The 15,862-nt window shown below is 35.8% G+C and overlaps 1 protein-coding gene across 2 annotated transcripts in view; it reads right to left on the bottom strand.

Moving 5' to 3' along the window:
- The window catches only part of R3HDM1 (R3H domain containing 1), a 198,406-nt gene that overhangs the window by 135,456 nt on the left and 47,088 nt on the right, over positions 1-15,862 (bottom strand). Inside the window, exon 1 of one of the 2 annotated variants that reach the window (XM_055262002.2) lies at positions 6,281-6,436. The exons of the other annotated variant lie outside the window; for it this stretch is intronic. The gene's annotated coding sequence lies outside the window, so the exon portion shown is untranslated. Of the gene's footprint in view, positions 1-6,280; positions 6,437-15,862 lie in introns of those variants that run through there. 2 annotated transcript variants of the gene reach the window in all.

The following is a 15,862-nucleotide window of genomic DNA, read 5'->3' as shown; positions in this document are numbered from 1 at the left end:
CTTAAAAAATAAAAATAAAAATAATAATAAAAAACTACATGGAGGAAAAAAAAAAAACCCAAACTGGTATTACCATCTAGTCATGCTTTGAGAAATAAACAGCAAAGAACATTCAAAAGGTTTGGATTCCTGGAAACTGAGCTATGGATAATAAGGATGTGAGAGGAGAGCTTAAGATAACAGGCATGTAAGAGAAAACATAGATTTTTTTTGTTTGTTTCCAAACTGGATTGTTTACAATTCATTTTTTAAAAAATAATTCATTCTTTCAAAAGTGATCCGCTTAGAGATGCTTTTAAGGTACAAAATCAGCAAAAGGGAACTGGTCAGAAGGAGAAAGATCACTTACTCAGTCTTGACCTCAGAGTTATACATGATTACCATAAAAGTAAATTACTTCCCATATAGGGTACACCAAAGACATTATCAATAATTGGAAAATAAGATATTGTGTAATGGAAAATTTGGCTGACCTTTGTCCCTGGTAGGCAGCTTCTAAATTCTTGGAATTTCTGGACTGATGGAAATATCTTTGTCATTCATGGTGGGTCCTGATAGTGTATGCTAATGAGGTTACTCATGGTGGATAGTTTATGTTAAGATGGTGATTCCAGATGGGGACTGGCTGGAAAGACTAAACACGTTCATTAGAAAGTTGGGGCTTTGAGGAATGTGATAAATAGTCTGACTTCCAAGGAAGGAAGTGAGGCTGGATATTGAATTCAATTGTATGGCCAATGATTCAATTAATCATGCCAATTTAATGAGATCCCAATAAAAACTCTGAACACTGAAGCTTGGGTGAGCCTCCCTGATTGTCTGCAAATTGCTCTGCAAATTAACAAACGCCAATGTCAGGAAAGACAATACATCTTGACCTCATGGGGAGAGAACAAAAGCTTTGCATTTGAGACTCACCCAGACCTTACTTACCCTGTGTGTCTTTCCTTTTGGCTAGTCTTGGTTTGTATTCTTTTGGTACAATAAAGCTCTAATGCTGAGTGTAATTGTGAGTTATTCTAGTCAATTAAACCTGAGGGAACCTCCAAATTTGTAGCCAGTTGATCAGAAGGGTGGCCTGGTGGCTGAAGTGAGGGCAGTCTTGTGTAGGACTTGTCTGGCCTAACTGCACATTAGTGTCAAAAGTCATCATGGGTGCATAATCTAGTCTCATTAAGTTATATTCTTTAATGTGTTTTGTGCTATGTTCATAGCATGATAATGTTGGTAGTTCATAAGGTGAACATCATTATGAGCATAATCTTGGTTTCTAAAATTTGGCCATTCAGAATGCCATCAATCAGTAGGCATTTGCTTTACACAGACTTTGGCAAGTAAGAAACCAGCAGTCTTATGGTATTTTAGCTAGACTTTGATGTGGTGTTTCCTTCATGCTTTCAAAATTCGATTTCACTTGATATATTTTTCTCTACACTACTAATATATAACTAAATGAATGTATCTCTATGTACTTTTTACCCATGACCAACATTTCATTTTTATTATAGGGACACAATGAAAATCCTTTACAGGTCTTAAAGGTACAAAGCTTATCATCAAAGAATCTTAGCAAAATTCATGCTGGGCTCCTGGCACATTAACCCACCCAATGGTTCTTTGATGGCTTAAAACGTGAAACTTCACATTCTCTAGCAGTTGAATCGGTAGATCTAACATGACCCATTTCCTTCCTTCACCAAAAAATCTGTTTCCTTTATAGGATTTTAATTTAGGTTACAATTGGTAGACATTTGGTTTCATAACTACTAATGTGCCACCCTTTATTTCTTCAATTGCCAACTACATTTTTTTCTAACAAAGGATCACAGCCCTCTCTCAAGAAAGCACCTAAGGATTATGTTAGAAGGAAAAGGCTCGAAAATGTTTGATTTCTTCTTTCTGTCAAACAGCATTTTGTGGCCAGTAAAAATAGCTTAAAAACAGCTTGAGATAGAACAGGTGCTGTCTTTCAGCTGCCATCATCTACCTTCACACTCTATAAAAGGATGTGTACAACAAAGTGCAAACAATTTTACAGCTTGAAGGTGCTGCTGCTGGGCATGGGTGAACACTGCTAAAAAGCTCACAATCTCTCATAGTTCACACTATATACTATACATGTAGAGCTAGCAGATAAATTTCTCTTTAAAGTACCTGTCCAATTTAATTGGCTCAACTTCCTATGGCTTTGCACAAAACACAAAAATTCAATGGGTTTAATGCATTTCAGATTTGATTTTTTTTCTGGCTTTATTTCCTAGCTATGTCTACCACATCAAATTGTTTTAGTAGTTATTCATATTTAACACATGGGTTTCTTTACAATTGTCTCATTGGAGCTCAAGGGGGCATACAGTTTTCTATTTTTGTTGTCATTCATTTTCTACCTGTTAAGGAAAGCTGTGGTTTAGCCAGCACTCTGAAAGTACTGGAATAAAAAAATGTTCTGCTCTCTCTCTCTGGTGACCCCAAGCTGAAGTCTGACATCTGATGTGCCTAGTAATCAGTCACTGTATATTTTCAAACTACTTCAAAAAACTGTATGTGATCTCTGTTGATGTGTCTGCTATTGTAGAGGTACTACATAACTTTCTAAGCATTTGAAAATGAAAAGAGAGAAAATTTAAAATTAGCAAAGCATATTGAGCAATGATTTATAAACATTATAAAGCTGTGACTCTTAATTATTTTTGGGCCATGAAAGGATCCCTCTTGAAAATCTTATTAAACCCAAGGATCCTCTCCTCAGAAATGCAGCAGTCACATGTGCTTACTCACACGTGTATGTTCACAGTTTACACATGCTTTTAGGGTTGCTTGGTTCTCCAGAAGCCTATACATGAATCCTAGCTAACAACCCCTTTTTTATATCTATGTATATTATAATAAAATGACATGCATATTTATGACAGATTTGCATCATATATATTATATAATGTAACAGATTTGCATAATATATATTATATAATGCGACAGATATATTATCCAAGTCACTTTATAACATACATATATAAAATATAAAATAAGGGTTAAGTAGGATTCATATATAGGCTTCTGGAGAACTAAGACCGTGGAAACATATATTTATTATATAAACTTGCTCTGTTCAAGTGAGAAGGTGGGGATGAGTAGAGCAGTGTTAACTGGGCTTCAGGCTTTTCTCTATTTCCTGAAGTACTTTTGTGGTACTCTGGGGCTTAGAGGAACTTAGTTGGGAAAAAATAAATTATATTAACTGTATTAAAGATCTCAGTTATTAATCAGAAGGAGGGTTGGTCAGCTGTGGAAGTATGGCAAGATTTAGAGATGATGATTTTGTTGGTTCTGTTTCATTCCCATCTTTTGTCCCCTACAACCAGAGAGGGATCACAGAGCAGATATGAAAACTATACAAAGCAGGAGAGACATCAAAAGAATGCAGAAACAAGGAATGCTACATAATTTCAGAGGAAGAGCTGTATGTGAAAATGACATTTAACTCAGCTCTGAGATTTTCATCTTATACATCTTTCTTTGCTTCTTGAATACTTTATATATGTAACTTGTTACTCGTAAATCTAATTTTCTTTCCTGATAGCTCTATGCTAGTTAAGACAAAGCCATACTGCTATTAATATATACTATGCTTGCATCAAGTGGTATTTTAATCTGCTTTACAAAATGAAATGAAAACAATATAATGACAGTTGCTAGGTTTGTGATTATGTAAACAGGTAAATGCTAAATGAGCGTCTGTTCTTCTATTTTAAATACTCAGTTACAAAATACAAAATCTTGAGGAAAACATTAAAAAATACTCTGTACTATTTTCACAACTTTCTATAAATCTATAATTATTTCAAAACAAGAGGTTAAAAACAAAAGAAGAAACTACTAGCATATATCTGCTAACACATTTGAAAAATACAGATGGTATAAAAAAGTCAATACAAGTTTTAAATACAAGCTTACCCATAATCTGAAATATAACTATGAAGTGGGGTATTATCTTCTGTATCCTTAACAGGAAAAAAATTTAAATTGCTTTCTGTAAATCTTAAAAATTAATGGAAAAATCCTTTAAGAGAAAAATAATTCCCTTTAATAATGGCCTAACACGTATCTCTTTAGAAGACAAAAAATTTTTCAATAATGATTTCAATCCACTTATAAGACCTCAAGCATAAGTTTCTCAAAATTAAAAAACTGAGCAAACAGTAAATCATGTTTATTTAAAATATAGTATTTAATTTCTTTATCTAATGGTTTATTAATTCACCAAAAATTTTAAATTAAGTGCAGATCTGGCTCCAATGAAAACTGAAAACCTGTATGAGAATGAAAATTTGCAGAGTGAATGTGTGTGACTGAAGCTTAGACAGAAAAGAGAAAGATCTGGGAGTAGGGTGGGAAAGAGAGCAGAGTGCCAAGAGAGGGAAGGACGGAGGCAGAGAGACTGAAAGAGGTGTAGCCAGGGAGACACACAGATAGAGACAGAAAGGTAGGGAGAAAGAGAGGCACGGAGCAGCAAAAAGGATTAGAGAGGGAGAATAAAGAAGGGAACATAGAGAAATAGACAAAGGAAGAGGGAATGATGGACAGAGACTAACAGATAGGGACAGGAAGAGACCAAGACACAATGGGAAAGCAAGAGACAGAGAATGGGAGATACTGAAACAGACAGGGAGAGAGAGTCAGAGGGGCAGAAAAGGAAAGACAGAAAGAGAAAGAAAGAGGAAGGAGGGAGGGAGAAAGATAAAAGAGAGAGATTAGGATAGATTTAGTCAGAAAGGGAGAAACACCCCGAAACACCAGGTAGATGAACAGAAAGGGAGACAGACTGAGACAAAGTAGGAAAGACAAATGTAGAGGGAGAGGGGGAGAAAAATGGGTGGGGATAGGGAGAATGGAAGATGGAGGGAGAGATGAGATAAAACAAGAGGGAGAGACAAATATTCAGAAAGTCAAACAGAAAAAGAGAGGGAGGGCAACATAGAGACACACAGACAAACAGAAACCTAAAGGAAAAAGAAGAAATGAAAATGAGGAAAAGTATGAAAAAGAAAAGCAGAATGTGACAAAGGATGGATAAAAGCAGTTGTTAAGTAAGAACTGAGAGTATGTGTTGCTTATTTTAATTTTTTCTTTTATAGTTCTCAACATAAAACTTAAAATCTGAGGCTTAAAAATAATGAAATTCTCTTGGCATTAGGGTGAAGCAATGCATCTGATAAAAGACCCTAATTTTAATAATAGCTATTAATATTTTCACGACCCTAATTACTTACACAGTTGGGAATCAGAAATAGACAAAAGAAAGAGCAATGACATTCAGCGTTGATAAAAGGCCATTTAGTGATTTTCTTCCTATTTCCTCTAGAAAAGAGATGAATTATTTCTTAAGAACAAAATAATTGTTTCGTAAATGGAGGGGGGAAAGGAATTCATATCATAACAATTCCAAATGCTGTTAAAATTTCAACTAATTCCAGATAAAAAGCATGCAAAACTCTCAAAAACCTTCTAAACAATTCAATTATACACTAATGGACATGTGTTAGTCATTCAGTATCACCTACATGATGAGATTTCAGTTTTGAGGAATCAAAATATCGAGGTAAATGTCAAAGTTTTCAGACTGTATAATTAGGAATAAGGTAGTCCTCAAAAATTACATAGTTTGATTAGCATTTGCTCTCTTTTGCAATGTGATATCTGATTATGTTAATCACAGCAATGACAGATCTAGGTTTTGCTGTTACAAGCACTTTAAAAATTATTCCACCTCTTCCCCCAAAAGGGTAGAAAACCGTTACCATGAGTTTTGAAAGTTAAGATTCTTAGCTTCTTAATTTCCAAAAGTCTCATTCACATTGTATTTGTTCCACAAAATTTTTAAAATTGAACAAGCCATATAGTATGTCTATTTTAAGATGAACTTGAAAGAGAAGTCATTTTTCTAGCTGACAATTTGCTGTGCTATACACAAATACCAATTAGCACACAGGTAAACCATTCTATCAGTAAGTTACAAGAAATATCAAACATGTGAGGGGTGGGGAGAAGAAATTGGTGCTACAGCTGAGAAGTAAATTACTCTACTTTTCACTCCACCAACCTAAACAAATATATTTTTGCAAAAATAAACAAAAACAATTTTAAAATGCTCTCACTTTCAATATAGTAGAATTTTATCACACATCCTCTAACAAAAATTATGGTACTAAGTGAACATGAATACTTCTTCATGTATCAGATTACCTTCTATACAAATTTAGCAAATGAATTAAGAGTCACATACCTTCATTGTATTGGTATTTGCTTCATCATACAGACTTAAGAAGATGTTCTTTCCATAGTACCTGTAAACTGATGCTCTGCATTGCTCCTCTATAGAGCTCACTGCACACATCCAGCTGATTAGTCAGGCATTGGGAGTGCCTGCTAGAGCAGTCTAAAGCACTTGCCGAGGAGGACTCAGACAATAGAAAGTCAACAGCTGTATGTTGTGATGTCAGTAACACTCTAGCCAGTCACCACCCAGAATATCTGAAATGCATCAGAAGCTATATTGAGCTCTTCATTAGCAATTCAGAAGCAATGATGCAAAAGCCCATGAAACTGTGAATATGCAAAGACTGTCAGGATTTTTGAGATTTCTCGCTATTAAAATATTGTTGCACAATAATGCCTGATCCCGGGTTGAAGAAAAAAAGTTGAGACAACTATATTTTTCTATAATTCCTTAAAGAACAAGCCATAAATAATTTAGGTATGGTTAATATATCATTTTTAAATTACTCTCTTTGACACTTTTAATATTACTAACAAAAAGCCTTAAAAAAAGGCAATTTGTCTATTACAGCTAACTTCCTGTGACAGTTTTGCATCTTCCAACTAACTTTACCTGTCACAAAGAAAGAAAATGAATTAACAGCACAATTCCTTATTTCTTAATCGGTTTTTGCTAAAATTAAAATAAGCTTGCTTATTCTGGCAAGAGCATTACTTCTTCATACCGACAGATGGAGATAGCAATAGAATTGCGATCCGAGGACAATTCTGCCTCGTGTCAGATGCTTGTTGGCTATATTATATTAGCTCAAGTGGCGGACTTACAAGAAAAGGAATCAACCAAAACCAAATTTAAAAAACAATGTTTAATAATTATAAGGCAAACAAATAAGATAAAGAAAACAGAATACTAATTGTATCTATTCGGCAACACACTGAACCAGATTAGTATGTTTTCTGGATTCTAACTATTGTTTTCTGTGATAGCTGGGTACAGCATGTGCCTCTGTTTCCCATTTTGTTAAACAAAGATCATACTTTCCAAAAGCATACAGGAATGTTGTAAGGATCCATCAGACAATGCTCATACATTACCTGCACTATGTGCAGAAAGATCTGTACACCAACCAGAAATCCCACTTTTCTATGTCACTAAAATGTTAAGTCATGTAGAGTTTATACAGCCTTACGGATTAACAAACCAGCAGTGCTCTTTATACCAACTTGACAAACACTAAAAGATACCAGCTTTATAGTATAATGTGAAAAAATATTAACACCTTTCCAAAAACAGACTCAGCCCTAGAAGTAGATTGTTAAAAATACATAGAAATCCACAAAATCGTCCTAAATCTTCAAACAACAAAGGTGATGAGGCAGCTAACAACACTGAGACTTATCTGAGAGGCTTCCCACTGATTTACCTAAAATTTCTCCAGTGTACAATCTTTTACTGCACCCTGCACTTTCTGGTAAAAATCAAGTGCCAGCCTAGGTACCCAAAAAACAAATATCCAAGCTCCTGACTTTTCCATAAAGAGTTACCGCTTTTGCCAAAGGGTATAAATGATTTTTTTCTCAGATAAAATCTTTGTTACTTATGAGAAACATATTTCAAGGCAGCTTTTCTTAAAAACTGTAATAGAAACTCTTGTTATGAAACAGATGGACAAGCTAAAATGCAGAATAATGAAGCAACCCACTTACATTGTAGCAAAAACAAATGAATATTTTCTACTACATTTCAAAAGATTCTCTCTCTCTCTCCAAGCTTTGGAAATTGTTAGGTAGGCCTTATAAACTCAAGTAATTGTGAATTAGTGAAAACTCATAATTAAAAATATCTTAAAATACAGGGAAGGGAAGTAACTTAGTTATTAATAGTGAGCTTTAGTGATAATAAACCATTAATTTAGGAATAATCTACAACTTGTTAATAAGACAGAATCTTATCTTTTAATATTCTTTTTGGATGCTACACTAGTAATTGTATGAGTTGGCTTTGTCTCTACCTTACAAATGTTAAAACACAAATATGAAACAGGTTTAGGTTTCTAATGATGTTGTGGAACTGTGCTTAAACATGCTACCAAGGTCAGGTAATGAAAACTTTCAAATAAATCCTCAATAACAGAAATTTGAGTTAATATTTATTTATTTATTTATTTTTAGATGGAATCTCGTTCTGTCACCCAGGCTGGAGAGCAGCGGTGCAATCTCGGCTCACAGCAACCTCTGCCTCCCAGGTTCAAGCAATCCTCCTGCTTCAGCCTCCCGAGTAGCTGGGATTACAGGAATCTGCCACCACAACTGGTTAATATTTGTATTTTTACTAGAGATGGTGTTTCACCATGTTGGCCAGGCTGGTCTTGAACTCCTGACCTCAAGTGATCCACCTGCTTTGGCCTCCCAAAGTGCTGGGATTACAGGTGTGAGCCACCACACCCAGCTGAAATTTGAGTTAATAAAATTTAACTTTTTGCTTGCACCTTAAATTTTGTGCTATCCATTTTGGAATGTCCAGCAACTTCTTCTGCAAAAACAGAAGTATACTGACTCTACAGGGCTTAACTATGGTTATAAGGAAAAAGATAATACCCATCTGAATGATAGGAACTAGGGCAACTATGGGACTAATAGCAGAAATTTAATATCTAAATCTAATTACTAACATGGCTGATAAACTTTCTTCTTAATTTTTCTGGTGCCTTAGCTCTTGCGGAACTTTTTAAAGATCTCAACCTTTATAGGTAAAGACAACATTTGAACCTAATCCTCTCATATACTTCCTAATACATTCTAAATAAAAAGAGCAAATGATTACTATAGCCAAGGGCCATCTTATGGTAACAATTTTTTAAAGAAATTTAACACATCTCTTGAAGTAGAAAATCAATATTTTGCAACCACTAAGGTAATCACTGATTCTGGCAAGGATCATAAATAGTTGACAAAACCTATTAGATGAGAGATGGTCACTGAACAAGATATTCTTTGGTTACTGATAACTTTTAATTTCAAAGGTACGTTTTCTACCAGCAGACTCTACCTTAATCAAGTGATCAAATTTAACATCACCAATAATCAGGCAGGCTAACCTTTCATGCCTCCTGATATAATGCAACAGGGAAAAAAAATCACCTATGCTGTATTCCTCCAAAAATATTTAATCTGAATCTAATCATGAAACAATCAGATAAATTCAGACTGTGGACTATTCTACAAGAGAGCCAGCTTTAATGCTGAAAAAAAAGTCAGTATTATGGGAAAAAACTGGGAAAATTACAGAAGACTAGAGAGACCAGTAAACAAAATGCAAAGTGTTGTATCTGATTAGATTCGGGAATCTGAGGAGCAACTGAAGTAGTATATACACGGTTGGTATATTAAATGATTGCATTTTATAAACGTTAAATTTCTTGGGTGTGATAAAAATACATTAGCCAGAGAAACAGACACACACAGAGAGAGAAAGCAAATGTGCCAAAATGTTAAGAACTAGTGAAGACAGAAGGCTATCTGTGTGTCTATTTTATAACTTTAAACTTTTCTGTGTAACCCTTTCCAGTAGGCCTCCTTTCCTTTTCTTTTTAAAGTAAAGATCTATATTTACTGTGGCATTTTTTTATTTATTAAGAATTTAAAACATTTTAAAAACTGGTTAGGATTTGTTTTTCTTTACAATGTTACGGGGGCAGAAGGAGACCATTATATAGCAATAACCCTCTATTAGCAAATACACAACATTCTCCTATTAACTATATACAGTACTGTGATTTGAAGTAAAAATACCTCACTTTGAAATATAAAAATAGAATGCAGAGGATGTTATCCTTCTAAGGGAGGGTTCTTTTCTACTACTCCATACCACGCAGCGTGGGTTTCTGGCCCTCCCGGCTTCCCCCGTTCCCTGCACCCTGTACTGAGTAAGCTGATCTCCCCAAGTGGTATTCTGTAGCAGAGTCACACTGCCAACAGCCCAGGGACACAAAACAACCAAGGCATTTCAACTCTGGAAGCTTCCTCATTCCCTTAAGATTCTGCTTTTACTGAACATAAAATGGTAATAACCTAAAAGGAGGTAAGAAATTCACTTCCTATGATCTATTTTTAATTTTCATTAAAATTAAAACCATTAACTAAATAATTTGTATTTATTTATTTATTTGAGACAGTCTTGCTCTGTTGCCCAGGCTGGAGTGCAATGGTGCAATCTCGGCTCACTGCAACCTCCGCCTCCCGGGTTCAAGTGATTCTCCTGGCTCAGCCTCCCTAGTAGCTGAGATTACAGGTGTGCGCCACCATGCCCGGCTAATTTTTTTGTATTTTTAGTAGAAACGGGGTTTCACCATGTTAGCCAGGCTGTTCTCGAATTCCTGACCTCAGGTGATCCGCCCACCTGGGCTTCCCAAAGTGCTGGGATTACAGGTGTGAGCCCAGCAAGTTGGAAGGATTTTTAAAAGGAGGGAATAAATCAAGAGGTATGGGATATACAGTTACAAAGCACTCATCCATTATCTCATTTAGTCCTTAAAATTCTGACGAAAAATCAATTCACCAAGATAATTTGATGTCAAGGCTTAGAGTCAATATAATTCTTATGAATCTAAGTTGAGGATAATGATGCAAAGAAATTAAGAATATAAACTGAGAGATTTTACAATAATTTAGATATAAGGTACCATGAGTTAAGGTCAGAGTGTTAACTGGGAAAGAAAAATGAAGACACTGGAGAGACACTTCAAAGCAAAACTTAGAAGGCTAATAAAAATTCAAAAACTTGAAAACCTGGATAAATAAAAGAATGTTGATGCCACTACAAGTAGGAAATTTGGCATGGTCAACTGGGATAGCGGCAAAAATATTAATTTCTACTCTTGTTCACCACTCACCAAAAGCAAATAAACAAACATTAAGCAAATAAACAATCCTAAATCATCCTCTTCAACTTAACATGTCATAGAGAGGAGATACTATTAATAAGTGGTGAGGAAAGATTGTGGTATTAGTCAGGTGAGGTCAATCAACAGTCCACAACCAATGGTGCAATGAGGTATCCAAAGTTCCAGCGTCAAAGACTACACAGATAATTATAGAAATAAGGCACCAAGACCGTTAAGGGTAAAGTGAAAAGTTCCACAGGTGGGAAATGGAATTGGAATTATGAGTATAAGGAAGGACTCATGAGAGTTCCCCTACTGTGGATCTACAGGCAAACAGGACAATGCTCTCAAGGATCTTATACTCCACTTTCTTCATACAGTATCTCTGGGCTCCATCCTCACTAATACCTTAATACAGGCAACCATTATTAGTTCCTGCTTAGATTTCCCCAAGAGGCTTCCTACTGGTCGCCAGCCTTTAAAATGGTTCTGCTGCCTTCTAATTTATTCTTCATACCATAGATGGTCTAGTGTAAGATATAAACATTATAATAGAGTAGTAAGTGCCAGGACAGGGGAACTAAAGGATGCCATGGAAGTATCTGAGGGGGACACTGAAAGCCAGTTTTTGAAGGTCAAAGAATGTTTTGTAGAGGAACTAATACTTAAGCTATCATTTGAAAGAATTAGCCAGGGAAAGAAGACAAAGAATTAGAGGAAGAAAGAACAATATGAACAAGACCCAAAAAGCATTAGGAAGAGTGGATCTGAAAGTAGCTCAGCAAGGCAACAGCTTCAAGTTCAAGGAATGAGTGAATTTCAGAGTACCTCAGCAAGGCAAGAGCTGCAAGTTCAAGGAAAGCTAAGAGTTTGTTGTTTTAAAACAATAAAGCTGAAGATGTAAGTAGGAGCAGACAGGCAAGGCCTTGTGAGTAAGTTTAGGAGCTGGGACTTTTCCTGAGACTCATTAGGGAGATAATGAAGACAATTAGGAGAGTGACATGTACAGATTTTTCACTTAAAGGGTGACAGCTGATGCCAATCAAATGGATGAGTCCTCTAAGGGAGAGTATATTAAGAGAACAAGCAAAGAAATCAATGGTTGACTCCAGGAGAATAAGAATAAATTCTATTTAGAACAAGTTCCAATAATATTGCAACAAAAATATCAATAATAAATACAAGTATCTCTTGTGACTCTATTCAGTCTTAGTTCAAATAGTGAGAGCCCTGATAGCAAAGCTTACTGTGTCATGAAAATTTTTCTGGCTTCTGAGCTCAGATAACAACAGTTGAGGTAACAACAGATACCTGGTACCTCAAGCCTTTATCATCTATTCATTCATTTATTTAGAGACAGGGTTTCCCTCTTGCCCAAGTTGGAGTGCAGTGCTGCGATCTCAGCTCACTGCAACCTCCGCCTCCTGGGCTCAAGCCATCCTCCCACGTAAACCTCCCGAGTAGCTAGGACTAAAGGGTGCATGTCACTATGCCCGGCTAATTTTTGTAGAGACGGGTTTTCACCATATTGCCCAGGCTGGTCTTGAACTCCTGGGCTCAAGCGATCCGCCTGTCTTGGCATCTCAAAGTGCTGGGATTACAGTGCTGCGCGAGCCACTATGCCCGGCCCCTATTTTTAAAGATGTTTTATTGGAAATAATTTTAGACTCGGAGAAAAGTTGCAAAAATAGCACAGACTTCCTGTATATACCTCATCCAACTTCCCCTTAAAACATGTTACAAAATTATAGTACAATTACTGATATCAGAAAATTATCATTGATGTAACACTATTAACTAATCTACAGACCTTATTTAGATTCCTTAAGCAAACGTCACCAGTTTCATGATTAGACTGAACTTAGGCATTTTTGGTAGGGATACGACGGAAGTGAAATTGTGCCCTTTCAGTGCATCAGGGAACACATGACGTTGGTGTGTCTCAGATTACTAGTGACTTCTACTTTACCTGGTTAAGGTGGTATCTGCCATTTCCCCCCACCCGCCACCCCATAGTTACCATTTTTCTCTTTGTAATTCGTATCTTGTGGGGAAGTATTTTGTGACTTTGAAAATATCCTGCTTTTCATCACAACTTCTCCATTGAGTATCCGCTGATAGTTCTTGCATGCAATATTTATCATAGTGTTGTCTGCCTAATGATGGTTTTTATTTCTCTCTTTTCATCTATGCTAATTGGAATTCCATGTAAGGAAGAGCTGTCCTTCCTATCCCTCCCATCTATTTTATCTACCTAAATGCCTGTACATGTGTTTTATTTTGTGGGTTACAATCTAATATTCTCATTATTTTGTTTCTCAAATTATCCCAGTTTTGGCCATTGGAGTTCCAACAGATTGGTTCCTGTTGTCCTTTCAACATGCCCTCATCATTTTTTGAATTACTTTCTGGTGTCACATGATGTTCCAGGCACATCTTGGATTATTCTTGCCCCAGACTCAACCATTTTTCCAAGGACCCATGGTTCCCTTTACTGGAGAATGGCATTTAAAGAAGATCCGAACACCTAATGTGCTTACTAGGGTATCATTCCTCTGGCTCTCTCAGGACAGAGCTCAGGAATATGTGTAGGTACAGTATACACATATTCACACATCTGTATTATGTATTTTTGTATTCATACATCATATATACATATATATTAAAAACCATGACTTCATATGGATACCTCAAACTCCAGTCAATGAACACAGGGTTAATTCTAGCCTACTCCTATCTTAATCTGTAACTTCTTTATACAACAATGAGAAGTCTGACTTTCATTACCTACAATATATTCACTTATTTTTAAAACTTTACACAAAAGGCAGTTTCAGAATTCCTAAGCGATACCTCTGTGAGAAACACATTTACTACTTACAATATTTGTTTTTTGTCTTGTGTTTGGCTTTAGAATGCCTAATCAAAATACTGTTTTCCAAAGTTACTTAGTTCTTTTCTTCCCCACTCAAGTCAGTGTTATTCATTGACTTCATAAATCAAGTTAATATTGTTCATCTGTTACTGCTTGCATTACATTTTGGGCTCCTTTCTCCATATCTGCCAACATCCCAGTTGATTTTATGTTATTTCTGGAGACTACGTAAAAAATTACCAGGGTTCTGAGAGTCAAAGTCATATAAAAAATTATAGTCAGAGAAGTGCTGCTCCCTATCCTTACAATCTTATTCCCATTACTCCCAATCTTTCTACCTCATTCTCATGTATTCCCTGTAAGAAACCAGTTTCATTAGTTTCTAGTTTATCATTCTGGTATTTCTTTCGCACACTAAGTTGACATCTGTGCCTGTATTTCCCTGCTTCATAAAGAGTAGCATATTATAGATACTCTTCATACTTAATTCCCTTAATTGCACTGCAGGTAGTTCAGAGATTTTCCTCATTCTTTCTTACAGTGACACAGTACTACTCCATTGTGTGGCTGTACCATCATCTATTCAATCATTCCCTGCATGGGTATTTAGGCTACTTGCAATATTTTGCAATTACAAACACTCCTAAAATGGATAAACTTCTTTAGAGAAGATTCCTAGAAGTGGGATTGTTGGGTCAAAAGATAAGCGCATATGTCAATTTATTAGGCACTGCTCTTCAGAAGAAGGGCTATGCTAGTGTGTACTTTTACCAGCAGCATATAAAGGTGCCTCACACAGAATTAGCTGATATTCTTTTTGGTTTTCACTAATCTGGTAGATGAGAAATGGCGTCTAAGTGCTGTTTTACTTTTCTTTTTTTTTTTTTTTTTGAGATGAAGTTTCATTCTTGTTGCCCAGGCTGGAGTGCAATGGCGCGATCTCAGCTCGCCGTAACCTCTGCCTCCCGAGTTCAAGTGATTCTCCTGCCTCAGCCTCCCAAGTAGCTGGGATTACAGGCGCCCGCCACCATGCCTGGCTAATTTTTGTATTTTTAGTAAAGATGGGGTTTCTCCATGTTGGTCAGGCTGGTCTCGAACTCTCGACCTCAGGTGATCCACCCACCTTGGCCTCCCAAAGTGTTGGGATTACAGGCGTGAGCTTATTTCTCCGTATGAACTTAAAACTTTTTACATGCTTAAGGCCCAATTGTCATTGTTTGTGAGTTGTCCATTTATGTCTTTTCCCCATTTTTTCTATCAGGTCTTTGGTCCTTTGGTGCTCAGGGTTTTTTTTTTTTTTTTTGGTCATTTTTTTTGGTCATTTAATTATTAAGAGTTCTTTATATATTAGGGATATATAATAGCCTTTTGGCTAAAATCAAGTGTATGTATTAGTGCTATAAGCCTTTTGGCTAAAATATATGTTTAAAAAATTTTCTTCCAGTTTGTCAGCTTGTCTTTTTGACTTTTTTTCATGTTGGTTTTTGCCATGTAAAATTTTCTTATTTTTATGTAGATGTATTTGTCAATCTTTGGTTGTCTCTGCATTTTGAGTCATAGCCCAAAAGCCTTTTTCATACACAAAGGTTAAAGAAGAAAACATGGGTTTTCTTATATGGTCTTTTTTTCTCTCTCTTTAAACATTTAGATCCTTAACCTGTTTGGAGGTTTTTTTTTGTTTGTTTTTTTTTTTTTTGGTAACAGCTAATTATTGGATATAATTTATATAGCATACATTCATCCATTTAAATTCATTCAGCATCTTGTTCAGTGGCTTTTAGTATATTCATACAGTTGTGTAGCCATCACAATAAATTTTAGAACATTTTCA

The sequence above is a fragment of the Symphalangus syndactylus genome, chromosome 22 (genome assembly GCF_028878055.3).
Source record: "Symphalangus syndactylus isolate Jambi chromosome 22, NHGRI_mSymSyn1-v2.1_pri, whole genome shotgun sequence".
Lineage (NCBI taxonomy): Eukaryota > Metazoa > Chordata > Mammalia > Primates > Hylobatidae > Symphalangus > Symphalangus syndactylus.
The sequence above is the reverse complement of the archived record's forward strand: the minus strand, read 5'-3'. Positions and strand labels throughout refer to the sequence as shown.